Raw genomic sequence first — 19,395 nt, forward strand, 5'->3', positions numbered from 1 at the left:
TTTTTTAGTAGAGACGGGGTTTCACCGTGTTAGCCAGGATGGTCTCGATCTCCTGACCTCATGATCCGCCCGTCTCAGCCTCCCAAAGTGCTGGGATTACAGGCTTGAGCCACCGCGCCCGGCCTTAAATACTGCTTTAATTGGTAAGAATCCCTTTAAAGATAACCTGGACACAGAATTGATTAATGACTTGTTAACATCGTGAAAGCTGGAGACAAAACAGAATGTTCTGGATCCTCAGCCACATTATCATGCCCGTTTTAAGGACTGAGTACCACATATATTCAAATACGCATGTGCCTAATAACCATGTTGAGATTATTGTGGGATTTCTAGAGTTAAAGACTAACTTTACTTTTTACCACTTTTCTGCTTAGCTATTTAGGGAGAGCATAGTTGATTTCTAGTTCTCTCAAAGTAGGTGATTCTAAGCTTGCTCTTCCACTCTCAGTTTTCCTTTCCTGTTCTATGCACTTGTACATAGGTTTTGGATGATCTATATGTTGTAAGCTCTCTGTGTCAAAGGAACCCATCTTTGTTATAAATGCCTGAAGGTTGACTATATTCTCCCTTTGTTGTATCTTTTGTTCTTATCATAGTTAGTATAGTCTACCTAATAAAAAACGGGAGCACTTAACTATTTTCTAAAGACTTGTTAAGAACTTCTGCATGTATTATCTAATTTAATCCACACAAAAGTCTTATGAGGTGAGTGTTGTCATTTCCATTTTGTAAAGGAGAAAATGAGCTAAGAAAGATCTTATTATTTGAAAAATCATATTACCAGCATTCATTCATTCACCAAATATTTATTGAGCTCAGTTTAAGACACTGAGTTTATGGTTGCCAAAAAGAGGTTCTTATCTTCATGGAGCTTATGTTCTAGTGGAATCTACATCACAGAGCCTTTGACTTTAGCACTGACATGTAATTGAGCAACCCATACTATAACATCCTTGAAAGTAGAGACCATATCCATGGACTGTATCAATTCAGTTACTGAACTGAATGAAATTCTAACAATTAGGATTTATTTGTATCTGCCACCTGTTGTTTCCTCCTTACTGGATGTTTGAAAAGGTAGATACATATGCGTGGGTAGAAGAGATGGATGGCCCTCCTAAGCTGATTTCCTCCAGTGACTTTTCTTCTTCCCAAATTCCCATCAGGGTTTATTTAGCTGAAGGTTCTCTAATTTCTGGTTCCCCCTTCTAAGTGTCAAACGTAATATGGTGTAAGAAACCATAATCTAGGAACTTGTCATCGATATCTCAGCACAAATGAATTCATCGATAAGTAACAGTGACTGTTTTCACTAGAGGGGCACAGGTTGAAGTATACTCCAAGAAAGTAGAAGTCCAGATATTTTGTTCTGGCTGAGGCTATTTCTTTTTTCTGCAAGGCAACCCGAGTATGGTCTAAGTAATTAGGGCAAATCACCAGGTCTAGGGCAGTGGGGGTGGAGATGTATGTGAAGGCAAAGACAAAGTGCTAAGGAGCTTTGGGTGATACATGGGAAGTGTATCTGCATGTGTGTATGTGTATGTGTGCGTGTCACAGTTTTGCCTGAAGCACTATTCATATCTGAGAGTTGCCATTTGTAACTACTAAGAAAACAGCACCTCAGTTAAGCTTCCTTTCTCTTTGGATTTGGCTCTTAAAAGACTGCACCATTTAGAATGGCGTAAACCTGGGAGGCGGAGCTTGCAATGAGCCGAGATCTGGCCACTGCACTCCAGCCTGGGCCACAGAGCGAGACTCTGTCTCAAAACAAAACAAAACAAAACAAAACAAAACAAAACAAAACAAAAAAACTGCGCCATTTATGTGGTGCTTTCATTTCATGGGATACCGTTATAGTTTTTGTGTTAGGCTGGGTCAACAATGCATTAGTAGACCAGTACTGTATGTTATTCATTACCTAAATACAATCATGTATTTTCATAAAAGTAGCTACCTCTCCATACTGCCCATCTTTCACCTAAAGAGGAATTAAGGGAAGAAATGAAGCAAATAGTATTTTATGATATTTTTGCTTCATTTAAACTGCCAGAGTAGTTTTGTGGTCCTAATTTAAAACCTATTATAGTATAGAGAAGGGCTACTTAGAGGTGGAAAATAAGAGGGTTTCACATAGCTAGCTAAATGAGAATGTGATTCTTAATGACTGTTGAAACAATACTGAGGACAATAAGGATTGTAATATTTTTGAAAAGCAGCCTGCAAATCCAATTCAAGGGGAGAAAAGATTTCTCGTTTTCTTATTTTTGGAATCAGCAGGATTTCCAGCTGGATGTAATTTCAGGAAGTGATGTGACTATTTATTCAATAATGCTTTGCAAATTTCCTGGGAAATGATGGAATAATTCTCATGAAATTAAAGTGGCTATTGAAACATATGTCATACTATTTGCCAAGTGTTATTTCTTGTCTATTTAACCATATTAATTCATTTTATAATGAAAATAAACTCTTAGTAAATACTTTCCATAGACATATTTTCTAGGACTGAAAATACATTATCAAAATCCAGATCACCAAAGCCAACCAAATTAAATAAATAGACAGTGAGTACCTCCTACAGTGCCATGCATGATGCTAGGTATTGGGAAAACAAAAACTAACTTAAATTTTTTTTTCTGAACTCATGGAGCTTAATGACTGGCAGTAGAGACAGTCATTGAAGCAATGGGTCACTTGGCCACATGTAAAATGATAACGTTGGGAAGTGCTATGCGGGGAAGGGACATGGTGCTACAACGGTATCTGACATTCATGGAAGGCTTCTCATGTATCGTTGTTAAAGCTGAGATCTAAAGGATGAATAGGAATTACGTAGGTAAAGAGTAAGAACAAGAGTCCTTAAGTATGGCATGTAGCATCTTCATAAGTTCATGGTGGAGGGTAGCAGTACACAATGGGGTGCATGGTACAAAAATAGGCTGGTGAATCAGGGGATAAACCCTGAGGCTTGTAGACCAGGCAAAAATCTTGTGGTCTATTTTAAGAACAATGAAATGATTTTGATAGCAGGGGTGAGGGTGGATGAGGGGTGATACAACCATGTCTCTGCTTTGGAAATATTATTCTGGATGCAACTTGGAGGATGGATGATAGAGGGTCCTGAGTGTGGGTGACAAAGCAGTTGTGAGGCTCCTGTAGATGTCCAGATGAGAAGGAATGTTAGCAAAGACTATGGGTGTGGACACGCTTTATGGTTGGTTTAAGATAAATTTACAATACTTTCATCCTGAGTTCACATCTATGTTCACTCACACACACACAGAGCTGATGGTTTGTGAGATGTTTGAGAACCTGTTTCTCAGGATCCAGTCCTTGATTATCTTTTCTTGTTTACATCAGGGAAGCCAAATGCATTTTTATCTCAAGTGCGAACTCTAGTTGGTTGATAGCAGATGCTGGGAGAGCACTACTGAGGTTTCTGCAGTCACAAAAGGGCTTAACAATAGAGAGCGCTTTAATAGCTCCTTCAATGAGCACAGAGTTGGGAGTGGTGACATGCATGCCTTTTCAGAGACTTTATGGTTCACATTCTCCATGGCAGACTTTCCATTTTTCTCCAAGGATAGGAGTAGTACTTGTCCCAACCCTCATAACCATTTTCCTGGACACTCTGCCTCTATTCTCTAGGCTTTTCTGGGATCCTGAAGGTGCAGTATCTTGGGTCAGATTCATTATTCCTTTGAATGCCCTCAGCTCTCTTAGACCCATTAAATCAGTTACCATCCCTCCATTTGCTTTCTATCTTCTAAAACTTCGTAAACATTTCTCATTTGCTGTTATATCCATTGTGTTCTTATTGTCCTGTGGATCACTATGTTTTTATTTATTAATCTCTTTTGGTCCATTTATAATATTAGGGTTTCATTTATTCAATTTTCTGTTTCTTCGGTCTACCATGTTTCATCAAAACTTGTGCCATGGTTTTCTACTTACGCTCTTTGGTATATACTTATTTAACTGAAGGGATATGCAGCCATCAGAGAGTATCAGTGAACAATGCACAGCCTCTATTTATTAGGGCAAATGGCTTTGGGTATTGACATGTTTTGACTCTGTCCCCACCCAAATCTCATCTTGAATTGTAGCTCCTGTAATTCTCATGTGTTGTGGGAGGGAGCTGGGGGGAAATAATTGAATGATGAGGGTGCTTTCCCTCATACTGTTCTCATGGTAGTGAATAATTCTGATAAGATCTGATGGTTTTATAAGGGCAAACCCCTTTCACTTTGTTCTTTTCTTCTCTTTTTTCTGCTGCCATGTCAGACATGCCGTTCACCTTCTTCCATGATTGTGAGGCCTCCTCAGCCATGTAAAACTGTGGGCCATTCAACCTCTTTTTCTTTATAAATTACCCAGTCATGGGTATGTCTTTATCAGCAATGTGAGAAGGGATTAATTCTGGTATGATTAAAATATTTTGTGCTTTCGTGTGTCTTTCCGATTCTATCATTCCCCACACCTCCATAAGCACATTATCATTTCATACACCAATCTACCTGTAGTTTACTGTTTTGACAGTTTTCTAAGGGCTATTTATTGTTGCTTATGTTCTCTGAGCTTCGAATTCCCTTCACTCTAGCTAAATTCTTCTTCTTCTTTCAAATCTGGTTTAAGTGCCCTTTATTTTGAAAGCCTTTCCCTATCTAACCCTGAGGTATGATTCATATACTCCCTGTATCTCTCATCTGAATACCTCCTTTGGACTCATAATGTCTTTTGCTTTCTTGATTATAATATTTATCACCATATCATGATATTTGACTCTCTTGTTTAGTTTATAAAGTAGACTGAGCCTCTTGATAACAGGCTCTGGGTTTATTTGTGCAGTATTTCCATGACCTGTATTACAAAGTAGACACTCATTACCTGCTTGTGGAATTAATGATGCTATGGGACTCTACTTCTAGAAGTGATCATTTTCATTACCTTAGGAAGTCTGTTTTACCAAGGTGCTTTCTTCACAGTTGTGCTTTATGGACTCTAGTCATCAGGAAATTAACTGCAGAGAACACACATGCAGAACATGAGGTTACCAAGGGTCAAGTGCATGTGCATGTTTTTGATTTGGGTACAGGGAATTTTATGAGCCTTGGGAGCACAATTTAGAAATTCTCAATTGTATATACTGCAGGTGAAATACACTTTATGTTGAAGCACGTGATTAATTATTGAGATTTGGCTGACTATTAAAGGAATAGCCTCTTGTTCAATCTAAGTTGACGATGCAAATGAAAAAACAGCTAAAAATATCACTTATGTCTGAAAAAGCCAGTCCAAAAAATAAAAAGCAATTAGCTTGAACAGCTGGAAGCAGATTTAGCCAGGATCTGTATTTACCAATATTTGAGTACAATTGGTTCACAATTTTGTACTTGGGGTAATAGCTTCATTCAAGCCCAGAGGAGGAAAATTTCTTTAAGCTAGATGTTTTTCTAAGCATTCCCCCTTCTTCCCTCTTCTTCCTACCTCTCCTTCAATCATACACTTAGAAGTCCATGATATATAATGTCAAATAATTTTAAGGACCTAGGAGGAAAAGTAGGGAGATAATACTATAAATCAAATAAACAGTCTCTGGGCTTAGGCTGTCTAAGTTTGAGTCCCAAATTCAATGTTACTGTATGACCTTGGGGAAGTTACTTACCCTCTGTGTACCTCATTTTAAAATGAGGTTATAAAGATATATTTTAGTGTTGTTGTAGGATTAAGTGACATACTTGTAAATTTCTTAGAAAAATCCTTGATATGTCATAATCCTATTATTCATTTATAGTTCTGAGGTCAAATATCAGTTTTGACTTCTTTTGTAGATGATGAAAAATATTCGTTCCCACTTACCTTGTACAGTAGAAATCACACTGTCCTATAATTCACACCAGAAACATAAAGAGTTAGTGCCAAGATCCTCTATGTGCCCTTTGATTAATGCTTCTTAGTATTTGTCATCTCGACCTCCATTCTAAAATCCAACTTTTAGCTTTCATTTAAGAAAGGGAGTGTCTATGGCCAATGAAGGAGTGTATCCTTTCATTTCTATTCTGCTTAATTTCTGTGTCACTTGATTTTTTTCCTAAATTGTACTCGCTCAATTTGAATGTATGGCAACATCAAACAAAAAAGCAGAAGTAATTAGGTTTGTCAGTCCACAGAATTTTGGACCAAATATCCATGAAGTGGTGGGTAGATTATAATACCTAATACAGAGTATCAGAATGAGCTCTTTCAATCCCACACGTAGTCTCCATGTGGTATGAGATGCCACCGGCCTGAGCTGATGTAGTATTTTTTATATGAATGAAGGCTGTTCAAGGACTTGAGAATAATTTGTTTTCTTAATTAGTATAACCCTTTCCTCCATTTTCTTTATACTACACTTTGATCAGTGATGCCTTCTTTCATGTATTGTGTGAAAAAGCAAATTTCAGTCTTGTCTTGATGAATTACAAATTCCAAGAGTTCAGAGCAAAAATGAGTATGTATGCTTCTGCACATGCATACGTATGCTTATAAAAAGTGACGCCTGGCCAGGTGCGGTGCTCACACCTATAATCCTAGCACTTTGGGAGGTTGAGGCAGGTGGATCACTTGAGGTCAGGAGTTTGAACCCAGCCTGGCCAACACAGTAAAACCCCATTTCTATTAAAAATACAAAAAATAGCCAGGTGTGGTGGTGCATGCCTGTAGTCCCAGCTACTCAGGAGGCCAAGATATGAGAATTGTTTGAACCTGAAGAACGCAGGTTGCAGTGAGCCGAGATCATGCCAGTGCACTCCAGCCTGGGCAACAGAATGAGACAGCATCTCACAAAAAAAAAGTGACAACCTGTGGAGACTTCTGTTTGCAAGTGAAAATGTTAAAGTGTCCAAAAAAAAAAAAAAATGTATATACCATGCAAAAAGTAAACCACTAAAGCTAGTATTCCACAGAAAATCACATGGATATCAAATAGACTTCTAGAATCTATTATAATAATGGATAGACCCCATGAACAAACACTTCAACAGGATAAATCTATTAGGGGAAATGTAATAAAATTTCCCTATGGGAATTTCTCTCTGAATGAAATTATCAGGTCTATTAAGAAATAAAAGGGAAAGTTTAAATATCTAAGACTTTTAAAACTCTGAGAATATTTTAGACCATGGCTATCAAAACAGAGACTGTTGAACTGAAAAATGCCTTATGCTGCAGGGAGAACTGGCTTAGAGGTAGAGGAAAAATAGTAGAGAGAAACAGATAATTTAGATAATTAATAGTATGGTATGCTTAGATTTAAAGGGAGGGAAATGAAAGAGTGTACATATCAAGAAGCAAAGAAAGTTAGTCTCTTTTTCCAAGGCTGACTCAGTACTTCTGGAGCTAAGTGTTTCACAGTTGGAGAAGTAGGAGGGCAAGCTGCTAAGAGAACTAGGAACTACTCATGCATTGTCTGTATTCCTGAAGGGTAGAAAGTGGAGTACTCCAAGTGTATTGCTCTGTGATCATTAGGAGTATTTGGAATTAGATAACCTTGAGGGGAAGTCACCCTCCATAGTCTGTAGCCTTTGGAAATGTGTCAGTGCTTCCAACAATAAATCCACCTTAGCTCAGTTATGCAGCAACCAAAATAGCATGCTAGTGGTACAAAAACAGGCACATAGACCAGTGGAACAGAATAGAGAGTCCAAAAATAAGGCCACACACCTACAACCATTTGATTTTCAACAAAGCTGGCAAAAACAAGCAATGAGGAAAAGACTCCCTAGTCAATAAATGGTGCCGGGATAACTGGCTAGTCGTATGTAGAAGATTGAAGCTGGACCCCTTCCTTACACCATATACAGAATCATCTCAAGAGGGTTAAAGACTTAAATGAAAAACCTAAAACTATAAAAACCCTGGGAGACAACCTAGGCAATACCATCCTGGACATAGAAATGGACAAAGATTTCATAACAAAAATGCCAAAAGCAATTGTAACAAAAGTGAAAATTGAAAAATTGGATCTAATTAAACTTAAGAGCTTCTGTACGGCAAAGGAAACTACCTTATTTACCTAGCAGGGGAGATACTGTGATCCCAAAGGTGGTTTTCCCAGAGTAAGGCTCACCTATTGCACTCTGGGTGTGCTGGCTCTTGTGATTTTCCCAAATGCAAGAAACTTGACTACGTAATTTGTGGTCATGGGGGTGGGGACTGTGTTTGTGCTTTCCCTGTGTATACTGTTAAATAATTTTTAAAAATTAAAATGAAACTGTCAACAGAGTGAACAGACAACCTACAGAATGGGAGAAAATGTTTGCAAACTATGCTTTGAACAAAGGTCTAATATCCAGCATCTGTAAGCAACTTAAATTTACAAGAGAAAAACAACCCCATTAAAAAGTGGGCAAAGGACATGAACAGACACTTTTCAAAAGAAGACTTACATGTGGCCAACGAGCATATGAGAAAAAGCTCCACATCACTGATCATTAGAGAAATGCAAATCAAAACCACAATGAGATACCATCTCTTGCCAGTCAGAATGGCTATTAATAAAAAATAAAAAAAAAGGATGTGGAGAAAAAGGAACACTTATACACTGTTGGAGTGTAAATTAGTTCCGCCATTGTAGAAAGCAGTATGGTGATACCTCAAAGAGCTAAAAATGGAACTACCATTTGACCCAGCAATCCCATTGTCATGGGATCTTTGGGGTGCTGCTTTTCTGGCCAGAAACTTCTGTGGCTGGTGGTGCCTTTGCCTGAGTTTTGTCGAGCCCACTAGGCTTGTTCTGTCCACTCAGCCTGGCAGGCTGTGCTTGGCTTATGCTACCGGCCTCGATCCCATCCCTGTCAAGGGCAAGCCAGGTGTGGAGCAGTGAGGGGTTTGTGAGTGAGCATGGGTTTTGGTCACTGTGCAGTCAGACATACCAGCCGCTGCAGTGGGGTGGGCGACTCCAGGTGCTGACATGGGCAGCTCCAGCTCTCTGTGAGGCTGTGACTGGACCAGGTGCACTGCAAGCAACTTCCACAGCTGACACTGGGAACATGGTGGCACCTGGAAGCTTGGAGATGCCAGGAACCACAGGGCCCTAAAGAGGGAGTCACAGCCCTGGCTCAGGGAGCTCTCAGGTCTGGGCCCACTGAAGGGCCACAGCTCTTCTCTCCTCTTCACCCATGACATGGTAAGCAAGGGGCATGTTTCAGCTTTGTTTGTGTTATAGCTCTTTTATCCCCACTATTTGAGAGGTCCTGAGTTCTTGTCCTGTGATCAGAAAGAATGAGGTACACAGATAAGTGGAGGGTGAACAAGATGAAGAGGAGCTCTGTTGAGCAATAGAACAGCTCAGAGGAGACCAGCAGTGAGTAGCTCCTTCCCACAGTCAGGGTGGCCAAATGAGCATTTAGCTCCTAGCAGAGGGTAGACCTTGTGGGACACTCATCTCAGCGGGCAGGTTGTCCCATTGTCTCTGAAGCTCTCAGCAGAGAGGAGGCCCTGGAGTGGGTAGCTCCTCTCTGCAGCTGGTTGTCCCCACATTTGCTCACCTCTGGCTGAGCCCAGGGCTTTTATGGGCCTCAAAGGGGAAGAAGTGAGTACTGATTGGTCCATGAGTGGGCATGAGCAGACCTGGAAAAGGCACCACAAGTTTCTACTCTGGTCTGCGAGACTGGCAGCCCAGCCCCCAGCCTTCAGGCCCACCCCTGGCCTGAAGGTGGAGCCTCACTGGGCACCCACTTCCTTCTGCCCAGGAGCCTGTCTTTCTCCCACTGCTTTTCATGGTACCTAGGATCTTTGTGCCAAGGGACGCCTACAGGCCAGTGCTGAGCTGCCCTCAGCCCCCACCTCAGCTTCCCTCCTATGATTGTCAGTGCCCAAAGTCTGGAGGGGGACAAGGCAGTAGGGAGCTGGTGAGTCACAACTGCCCTGAGCATGTGCACATCTTGCTAGGCTGTGATAGTGCCTGGGCTCAGTCCTGACTTTGCTCCAAGATCAGAGTGGGTGCCAACAATAGGGAGAAGCCAGGCAGTGGGAGAAGGCACTTCTGAGCCTGCAAGGGCAGGGTGGGTCTTCCTGGGCCCCAGGAGCACAGGGAGGCCTGGGTTCACAGCTGCCGTTTGGGTGGCTGCAGCCATGCCTTGGGGGTGTGGGGCTCCTGTTTCCTCCATGGTGTAGGAAGCTTGGGTCTGCAGCCACAACTTGGGTAGCTGCAGCTGCACTTGGAAGCATGAGGCTCCTGCCTCTGCCAAGAGCACAGGGAGGCCTAGGTCCACTGCAACAACTTAGGCAGTTGCAGCTGCACCTGGGAGGGCAGGGCTTCTGCCTGCTACGTGGAGTGGGAGGCCTGGATATACAGCCACGACTTCGGTGGCTGCAGCTGAGCCCAGAGGAGTAGGCCTCCCGCCTGCTCCTGGGCCCTGAGAACACAGGGATGTCAGGGTCCATAGCCACAGCTTGGGTGGCTGCAGTGTACCTGGGGAGCTCCCGCCCCAACTCAGAAGGGGCCAGGCTCCCTGTTTTCTCTGGCTCCCGGTGGCTGCATGGAACATGCATCCCTGACCATGCTTCCCTGCTACAGCTGGTGTGGTGGCAGCCGCCACTCCAGACAGTCCACCACTGCCATCACCATTACTGGGTGTATATACCCAAAGGAATATAAATCCTTCTATGACAAAGATACATGCATGTGAATGTTCATTTCAGCACTGTTCACAATAGCAAAGACATGGAATCAACTTAAATGTACATTGGTGACAGATTGGATATAGAAAATGTGGTACATATACACCATGGAATACTATGCAGCCATAAAAAAGAACAAATTCATGTCTTTTGGGGGAAGCTGGTTGGAGTTGGAGGCTATTATCCTTAGCAAACTAATGCAGGAACAGAAAACTAAATATCATATGTTCTCACTTACAAGTGGGAGCTAAATGATGAGAACCCATGAATGCAAAGAAGAGAACAGCAGACACTGGGGCCTACGTGAGTGGGGAGGGTGGGAGGAGGGAGAGGTGCAGAAAAAATAACGGTTTGGTACTAGGCTTATTATCTGGGTGATGAAATAATCTGTATAACAAAGCCTTTGTAACATGAATTTACTTATATAACAAACCTGAACATGCACCCCTGAACCTAAAATGAAAGTTAAAAAAAAATCTTTATTATAAAAATGAAAATAAATAAAATTAAAAAATATACACATCTTTGGCATTAAAGAATTGCCAATAGATTTAGGGTATCGGACTCAGCCACTACAAAGCCAGAAACAGTGCCCAAACCAGACCCTGGTGGCTACTCCAGCAAAGACACCAATGCTGCTGCCACTTAGCACAGACATTGCATTTTGTCCTAGACACTGCAAATTCCACTGATAGTACTGGGGCCTGGAGTGCAAAATTCTGGGGCTGCTGATCTTGAAAACCCAGATACTTCTGTTGCTGTGAAAGAGAGTACATGTGCTTTGTAACGTCACTAACTTCCAGACTGAAGTCCTGGGTGTGGGTGCATTACATACTTTTAAACAGCTGCAAATAAGACTGCGGTTCTGGTTTCTTCATTTGAAGGGACAGGAATGAGAATGTGCAAAAATGTTGCAACATAAGAAGAGTGTTTAAAAGATGGTGGATTGCCACAAACATGACAGATATTCACAAGACAGCCCCCCAAAGTGGCATAAAGGGAGGGTATGATAGCTTTGTATACCAGTAATTTAATTAATGCTATTTCATGTTAGTTAAACATAATAAAACACCATAGTAAGAATGTCTGTTCTGTATTCTATGTTATGTCAAAAAATGCTGGAGAAAAAGGAGAATCAAGGCTAGAAAAATGGTTAGACTATCCACTTGATCCTTCAATCACAATATATTAAAATGAAAAACACTTTCAAGGTCATTGAAGGATAAATATGAATACATATTTTACAATAGTAAACTTGCTACCCGTATTTGATAAATTTGACAGTTTTCTCCCTTGCTCTTGGTTGAACCATGTACTTAATGCTATCATAGCAATTGTAACCCTTTATTCTACATATTGCCTCGTATTTCTAGTCTGCTTTATATAGGGTTTAGTGCTGGTACATGGCAAGATATTGAGACATTTGCTGAATAAAATAGGAGTATCCTCCAGGTGTGGTGGCTCATGCCTGTAACCCCAGCACTTTGGGAGGCCTGGGTGGGCAGATTGCTTGAGCCCAGGAGTTTAAGACCAACCTGGGCAACATAGTGAGACTTTGTTTCTACAAAAAATAAATTTCAAAAATTAGCTGGGCACAGTGGCACGTGCCTGTGGTCTCAGCTACTTGGGAGGCTGAGGTGGGAGGATTTTCTCAGCGTGAGGGGTGATCATGCTACTACACTCCAGCCTGGGCAACAGAGTGAGACTTTATCTGAAAAGAAATAACATCAATGTGAACAGGGATGTCTGGGGTATGCTCTTAACTTTTCTGAGGCAGGTATCATAGGTACCAGCAAGGTTCTTCCTAAACATACTGAAAGGGTATCATAGTGAGAAATATAGATGAGAGAGTGAATTGTCCATGGATTGGAAGCAAAGCCAAGTGAGTGTTCACTACATTGTATACTAGCATTTAGGCAAAGGAGAGGTTGACATATCTAGACTGGTTAAGAGAAAGACCCATTCCTTGGTTTTGTTTTGACTTTGTGCGATTGATGAAATGGTTATTGTATGTAAGGTTAGGATAAAGTTGACATGATCAACTTAATCCTCCCTTTTAGGGAATTTTTATGCTATTTATAAGAATGCAGCTGGATGCTTTCTATAAGATCTTTTTCAAATTTAAAGCAAATGGGTTTTGATGTGAATCAAAGCATGTTATAAATGCCAATGTGTAGCACACAATAAAGCACGTAGATTACCCATTGTAATTCCTTTGGGAAATAATGGAAGTGCTTGTTTTAATCTAAGATGTTCAGATATTAAAACATACCCTTTGAGTAAAAGGGAACATTCTGCTTCTAACTAAGCCTTTGTTATAACCAAAATGATTATTTCAGAATAGAGTAGTATTAGATAATTATGATTTTATTAAAAATACTTGTTACCCGAATGCATGTTACAAGGACCCATCTATTGCCATATATTACAGTGACCTCGTATAAATTTGTATTTATACTTAATTTCATGTAGTGCAATATGATTTATTACAGGGTCGATGCCTAAAAGATGCCAAAAGAAATTGACTTTTTTTTTTTTTTTTTTTTTTTTTAAGACAGTGTATTGCTCTGTTGCCCAGGCTAGAGTTCAGTGGTGTGATCAAGCTCAACCTCCTGGGCTCAACCCATCCTCCCACCAAATAGCTGGGACCACAGGTGCATGCCACCCAGATAATTTTGTATGTTTCTGTAGAGACTGGATTTTGCCATGTTGCCTAGGCTGGTCTCCAACTCCTTGGGGTCAAGCGATCCTCCCACCTTGGCCTCCCAAAATGCTACGATTACAAGTGTGAGCCACCATGCCTGGCTGAAATTGGCCTTTTAAGACCACTGTTGAAGTGATAACTCAATATATTTCATGAGATCTTTTATATAAGGATTCAAATAATTCTTGTTTGACTATAGTTCTTGGGAAAAAAACATGTAAGTAACTCAATATGTTTTCTGCAGATAGAAATGGAAGTTGTTACTCCATTTTTGGCTCAATGTTCAAGAAATTAAGAGCCAGATGAATTGCCCAAGTACTAATCCCTATTTAACTGAGGTGCCTGAAAGTACTGCAGCCTTTGATCCTCTCAAAACATAAGTTCTACTTTATTCTCAAATGACTCATCTTGCATTGTGTTCATTTTAAGTAAAACTATTTTTCTGGTAAAAAGAATGTGTATTCACAACAGAAAATATAGAAAAGTATATGATGAAAAAATCAGTAATTTCTATTCCAAAGAAAACTATTATTATTACATTTTCTTCCATGTCTTTTTCTATGTTAGTTACCGTATACTTGCTAAATATGCGTTTTCACAAATATTGACTTAATTGGGATCACACTTATCACCTACCTTTTCTTTTCACTGAACAGTGTATCAAAGGCATTTTCTCAACCAGTAAACCATTCTTCTATTAATAAACATAATTATCTTGGATTCATGAAATTCCGTTGTATCGAGAGACAAAAATTTATTTTCATTTTATCAATTGAGTGTAAGTAGACGTTTGTTTTTTGTCTGTAACTAAGATAAACAACCTTATGAATACTTCTGTGTTCATCCTGAAAATGTGATTGCTGAGTGAAATGGTATGAATATTTGTATATTTTTAAGAATATATATCTATATGTCTAGTTCTATTTCTACATATCTAAATGTTGGATCACTCTATTTTCCTACCAGCTGCTTATGTGAGTAGTCTGTTTCCTCATGTTCTCAATAATTAAATTATCAACAACAATGCTAGACTGGTGAATTATATATAGTACTTCACTGTTTAAATTTATTCTTTACTAATTTATTGGCCATATATATTTTTATTTTTACCATTTACAGGTGAGTCATCCTGTTTTCTTTCACATTGTTTCCATCTGGAACCCCAATTTATTTCTATTTATTTATTCTTTCCAACTTTTAGGTGTGGGGGGGTACATGTGCATGTTTGTTACATGGGTAAATTGTTTGTTGCTAAGGTTTGGTGTACAGACTATTCTGTCACCCAGGTAATGAGCATAATACTCGATAAGCAGTTTTTAAATCCTCACCCTCCTACCCACCACCACTAAGTAGGCTGCAGTGTCTATTGTTTCCATGTGTACTGAATGTTTAGCTTGTCCTTATAAGAGAGAACATGTGGTGTTCGATTTTCTGTTCCTGCGTTAACTTGCTTAGAAAAACAGCCCCCAGCTGCATCCATGTTGCTGTAAAAGAGATGATTTCGTTATTTTTTATGGCTGCATGATAATACCATGGTGTATATGTACCACATTTTCTTTATCCAGTCCACTGCTGATGGGCATCTAGGTTGATTCCATGTCTTTGCTATTGTGAATAGTGCTGCAATAAACATATGTGTGCATGTGTCTTTTCGGTAGAAAGATTTATATTCCTTTGAGTATATCCTCAGTAATGGGATTGCTGGGTTGAAATTCTGTTTCAAGTTATTAGAGAAATCTCCACACTGCTTTTCACAGTGGCTGAACAAATTCTCATTCCCACCAGCAGTGTGTAAGTGTTCCCTTTTCTCTGCAACCTTGTCAGCTTCTGTTACTTTTTGTCTTTTTTTAATAATGCCATTCTGCCTGGTGTGAGATGGTATCTCATTGTGATTTGCATTTCTCTGATAGTGATGTTGAGAGTTTCTTCATATGATTGTTTGCTGCATGTATGTCATCTTATGAGAAGTATGTCTAGTTCATTTTTAAAATGAGGTTCATTGTTTTTTGCTTGTTGAATTGTTTAAGTTCCTTATAGATGCTGGATATTACACATTTGTCAGATGCATAGTTTGCAAATATTTTCTCCCATTCTGTAGGTTGTCTGTTTACTCTGTTGATAGTTTCTTTTGCTGTCCAGAAGCTCTTTAGTTTAATTAGGTCCCACTTGTCAATTTTTGTTTTTGCTGCAATTGCTTTTGGAGTCTTTGTTATGCAATCTTTTCCAGGGCCTATGTCCAGAATGGTATTTCCTAGGTTTTCTTCTAGGATTTTTATAATTTTGGTTTTACATTTAAGTTTTTAATCCATCTTCAGTTGATTTTTGTATATAGTCAAACGTAGTGGTCTTGTTTCAATTTTCTGCCTATGGTTATCTAGTTATTACAGCACCATATATTAAACAGGAAATTATTTCCTCATTGCTTCTTGTTGTCAGCTTTGTTAAAGATCATGTGGTTTTAGGTGTATGGCTTTATTTCTGGGTTCTCTAACCTGTTCCATTGGTCTGTGTGTCTGTTTTTGTACAACTACCATGCTATTTTGTTTACTGTATCCTGATAGTTTCAAGGCAGATAGTGTAATGCCTATGGCTTTATTCTTTTTGTTTAGGATTGCTTTGACTATTCAGGCTCTTTTTTTAGTTCCATATGAATTTCAGAGTAATTTTTTCTAATTCTGAAAAAAATGACATTGGTAGTTTCATGGGAATATCGTTGAATCTGTAAATTGCTTTGGATAGTATGGCCATCTTAACATTATCAATTCTTCCTATCCATGAGCATGGAATGTTTTTCCATTTGTTTGTGTTATCTCTGATTTTCAGCAGAGTTTTGTAATTCTCATTGTAGGGATCTTTTACCTCCCTAGTTAGCTGTATTCCTAGGTATTTTATTTTTTTGTGACTATTGTGAATGGGATTGTGTTCTTGATTTGGCTCTCAGTTTGGATGTTACTGTGCAACCCTAATTTCTGTACTCAATGTTAGAAGAATTGGGTTCTAGCTAGTAATTCTGCTGCTAACTGTGGGATCTTAATGAATAGACAATATAAAATGTATTTTGTACTGATATCAGTTTGATATATTCAAGAAGCAAGTTTTATTCTGTCATTTCATTGTCTTAACTCCTCACTGGCATCCCTCAGTCTAGAAGGAAACATCTGTTTTTGGCACCTGTCTGTAGTCATCTCTTGCTATCTGTGGCAGCATCAGCCATGTGGATGACTGATGAATTTCATCAGCGGAGAATGTGATAGTTCTAACACACAGCAGCATTGTGTTTCACTGGATTATGTCAACCTCTGGTTTATGGTTTAGTGTTTACTAGTATCTCTTTGACAAAGTCTATTGGATTTGTAGTCCTACAGTAAACATTATTCAAGTGGAGAAACTCAGTAGCCGTTTTCTGACTGTAAAAAATTGAATGAATGATGTCAAGTGGTTTGTAAAATGGTCTGTCTATCAAAGAGTATCCTGGTGAAATAATACATGGAAAAATAATGTATGGGGAAATGAAATAATATTATGAAGTATAATCAAATATAAATTACTCTCGTTGGTCTGAATGTCATTAATGCAGTTGACCTGCCTTGTTTTTCAATGCTGAGAAAATATGAAGAGTGACATGTTTTATGTGAACGAATTTCTTCCAAGTTGTCTATTGTCATTGACTTGTAAACTCACTGGTTTCCTGCATTCTTGTGGGTGTGATTTTGGAGCTCTGTTATTAGGACTTATGCAATATTGGTGGAGTCACATAGAATGATCTAAAGGCACTCTCAGAGATCAGAAGCAGCATGTGTCGGGCAACTGCATTCACACATCCTCGGACACAGAAATGGAAAAGGTATGAAGATACAGCACCAATACTAACTGAAACAGCCCTTTTATTATGAAACAGCTTTAATTCAATATACAGACCACAAGTAATATATAGAGTGGCTTACTCATTAGTCATTCACGTTCATACATAGAGGAAATAACAGAATTGATATCAACTTTGAACAAAAGAATAGTAAAGCATATTGTTATTTTCCATATAGATCTTGTCTTTGCCTATGCCTAAGTTCACAGTATACTAGTTACTTGCTTTAATAATAATAATAATATTTTTTGAGACGGAGTTTTGCTCTTTCGCCCAGGCTGGAGTGCAGTGGTGCGATCTCGGCTCACTGCATCCTCTGCTTCCTGGGTTTAAGCAATATTCTGCCTCAGCCTTCCGAGTAGCTGAGATTATAGGTGCCCACCACCACACCTGGCTATTTTTTTTTTTTTTGTAATTTTACTAGAGATGGGGTTTCACCATCTTGGCCAGGCTGATCTTGAACTCGTGACCTCATGATCCACCTGCCTCAGCCTCCCAAAGTGCTGGGATTACAGGCATGAACCACCACACTTTAGTATTTTAATAATTGTCTTTTCCATACAACTTCACAGTATATCATTGTGAGAAAATAAAACACCTTTAAAGCCAGGAATCACTGAATTGTTAGGAGACTATTTTTATAAATAAGACAGAAAATTAATAGGAATGCCAAGGATCCTTAAGAGCTATGCTTGTCTGTCTCTTGGGTTCTTGGTAATATTGAACTTCATCTTTTTAGTTAAATGCTTTATACATGGAAAGTTTCCAGTACTTTTTTTGAATGAAAAATATTCCAGTTGTTTCACACTCCTCCTTAGGTGTGTTTTCAGCATTGCCCTATACAGCTATCCAACATTTCAGGCAATGGAGCAAATTTTTCTGGGATTACCTTGGACTTACTTGACTAAGTAATATGATTGAATTTTATTTGTTTTATGTGAAACATTCTCTGAGCATCTCCACTGCTATAGGGGATCCTGTTGGAAGAGAATCTTCTCTGAAGGGGATTTTGAGGGGAAGAAAGGGTTAAAAAGAATAACTCTTTTTCTTGCTCTTGGTAGCTCTTTGTAGCCCAGAAGTTAATACCACAACATCCCACAGAGGAGAGTCAGTGTTTCATTGTGGCCTTCATCTGCCTGTGGATGTCAGTGTGGAGGCATAAAGTTGTGCTTAAATCTGATACATGATTTTCCAAGTTAACTGTGTGTTCTTTCTTCCTTAATTAAACCCTGTCTATAGAGTTACTATTCAGGAGGCTGCTATTAAACTGAGGGATCTTTTGATGATTGACACCATTTCCTGCTGTACAAACACTCCACATATTCTAGTTTTCTCAGAAGCTTTTAAAGAAAGACACTATCTACTTACCTTTGGACCCAATAGATTTGTAGCTTTTCGATACGGTAAATATTGTAGGATATATTTAAAGTAAGTACTTATTTAGTTTGTAGAGGAATATTTTGGTATACTCATATGCTTTGTGTATTTTGGACACTTGGAAAAATGATTATTGTATTTAAGCTCCACACATCAAGTTATTGAAAAGCTCAGGGTTTTCATCAAAGCAGAATGTAGATAAGTTTTACAAGTATTTTATTGTATGAAGTTGTAAAGACACAATTAGACAACTTAGGCCAGCAGATGGCACTCTTACCTTTGTCCTCATTTAAAGAGATGTTTGGGGTGGTGGCAGCTTCTGTCATAACTAGATCTCAGAAACTGTTGAGAATTGCATTTTCCTATTTTTATTCAAACAAAGTTTTATAACAAAGCAATAAGGTTATTTTTATGTTTATAGAGAAAAGTGGATGAATGGACAAAACCATTTCTATAGTCTGTTCAATTATTTGTTAGCACGTGAAATAGTTAAGATCCATATGGAGGAAAATTGCTATTCCTGCAAATGCGTTCTATATTGTATCAGTGTCTTTTCTTTCTTATTTATAAACTCAGAATCTTAATCTGATAAATCCAGCTGGATGAACAATAGAATGAGAACAATGCTCTTCTTGTCCTTTGTTTCTGGTATTTCATGTAATATATTGAAATCAGGATTTTAGTGCTATAAAGAGCCTTGGAGATCATTTAGTTGAACATGCAAACTTTTGGGTGAGGAAACCAAGGCCCACAGAAGTGAAATGACTTGTCCAATTTGAAGGTA

The 19,395-nt window shown here is 39.0% G+C and overlaps 1 non-coding gene across 1 annotated transcript; it reads left to right on the forward strand.

Moving 5' to 3' along the window:
* The first annotated feature begins 8,051 nt into the window (after positions 1 to 8,051).
* LOC111552150 lies at positions 8,052 to 8,220 on the forward strand. Its single transcript, XR_002734564.1, has one exon. It is a non-coding gene; the product is annotated as a U1 spliceosomal RNA (small nuclear RNA).
* Positions 8,221 to 19,395: the final 11,175 nt, after the last annotated feature.

The sequence above is a fragment of the Piliocolobus tephrosceles genome, chromosome 10, assembly GCF_002776525.5.
Source record: "Piliocolobus tephrosceles isolate RC106 chromosome 10, ASM277652v3, whole genome shotgun sequence".
Lineage (NCBI taxonomy): Eukaryota > Metazoa > Chordata > Mammalia > Primates > Cercopithecidae > Piliocolobus > Piliocolobus tephrosceles.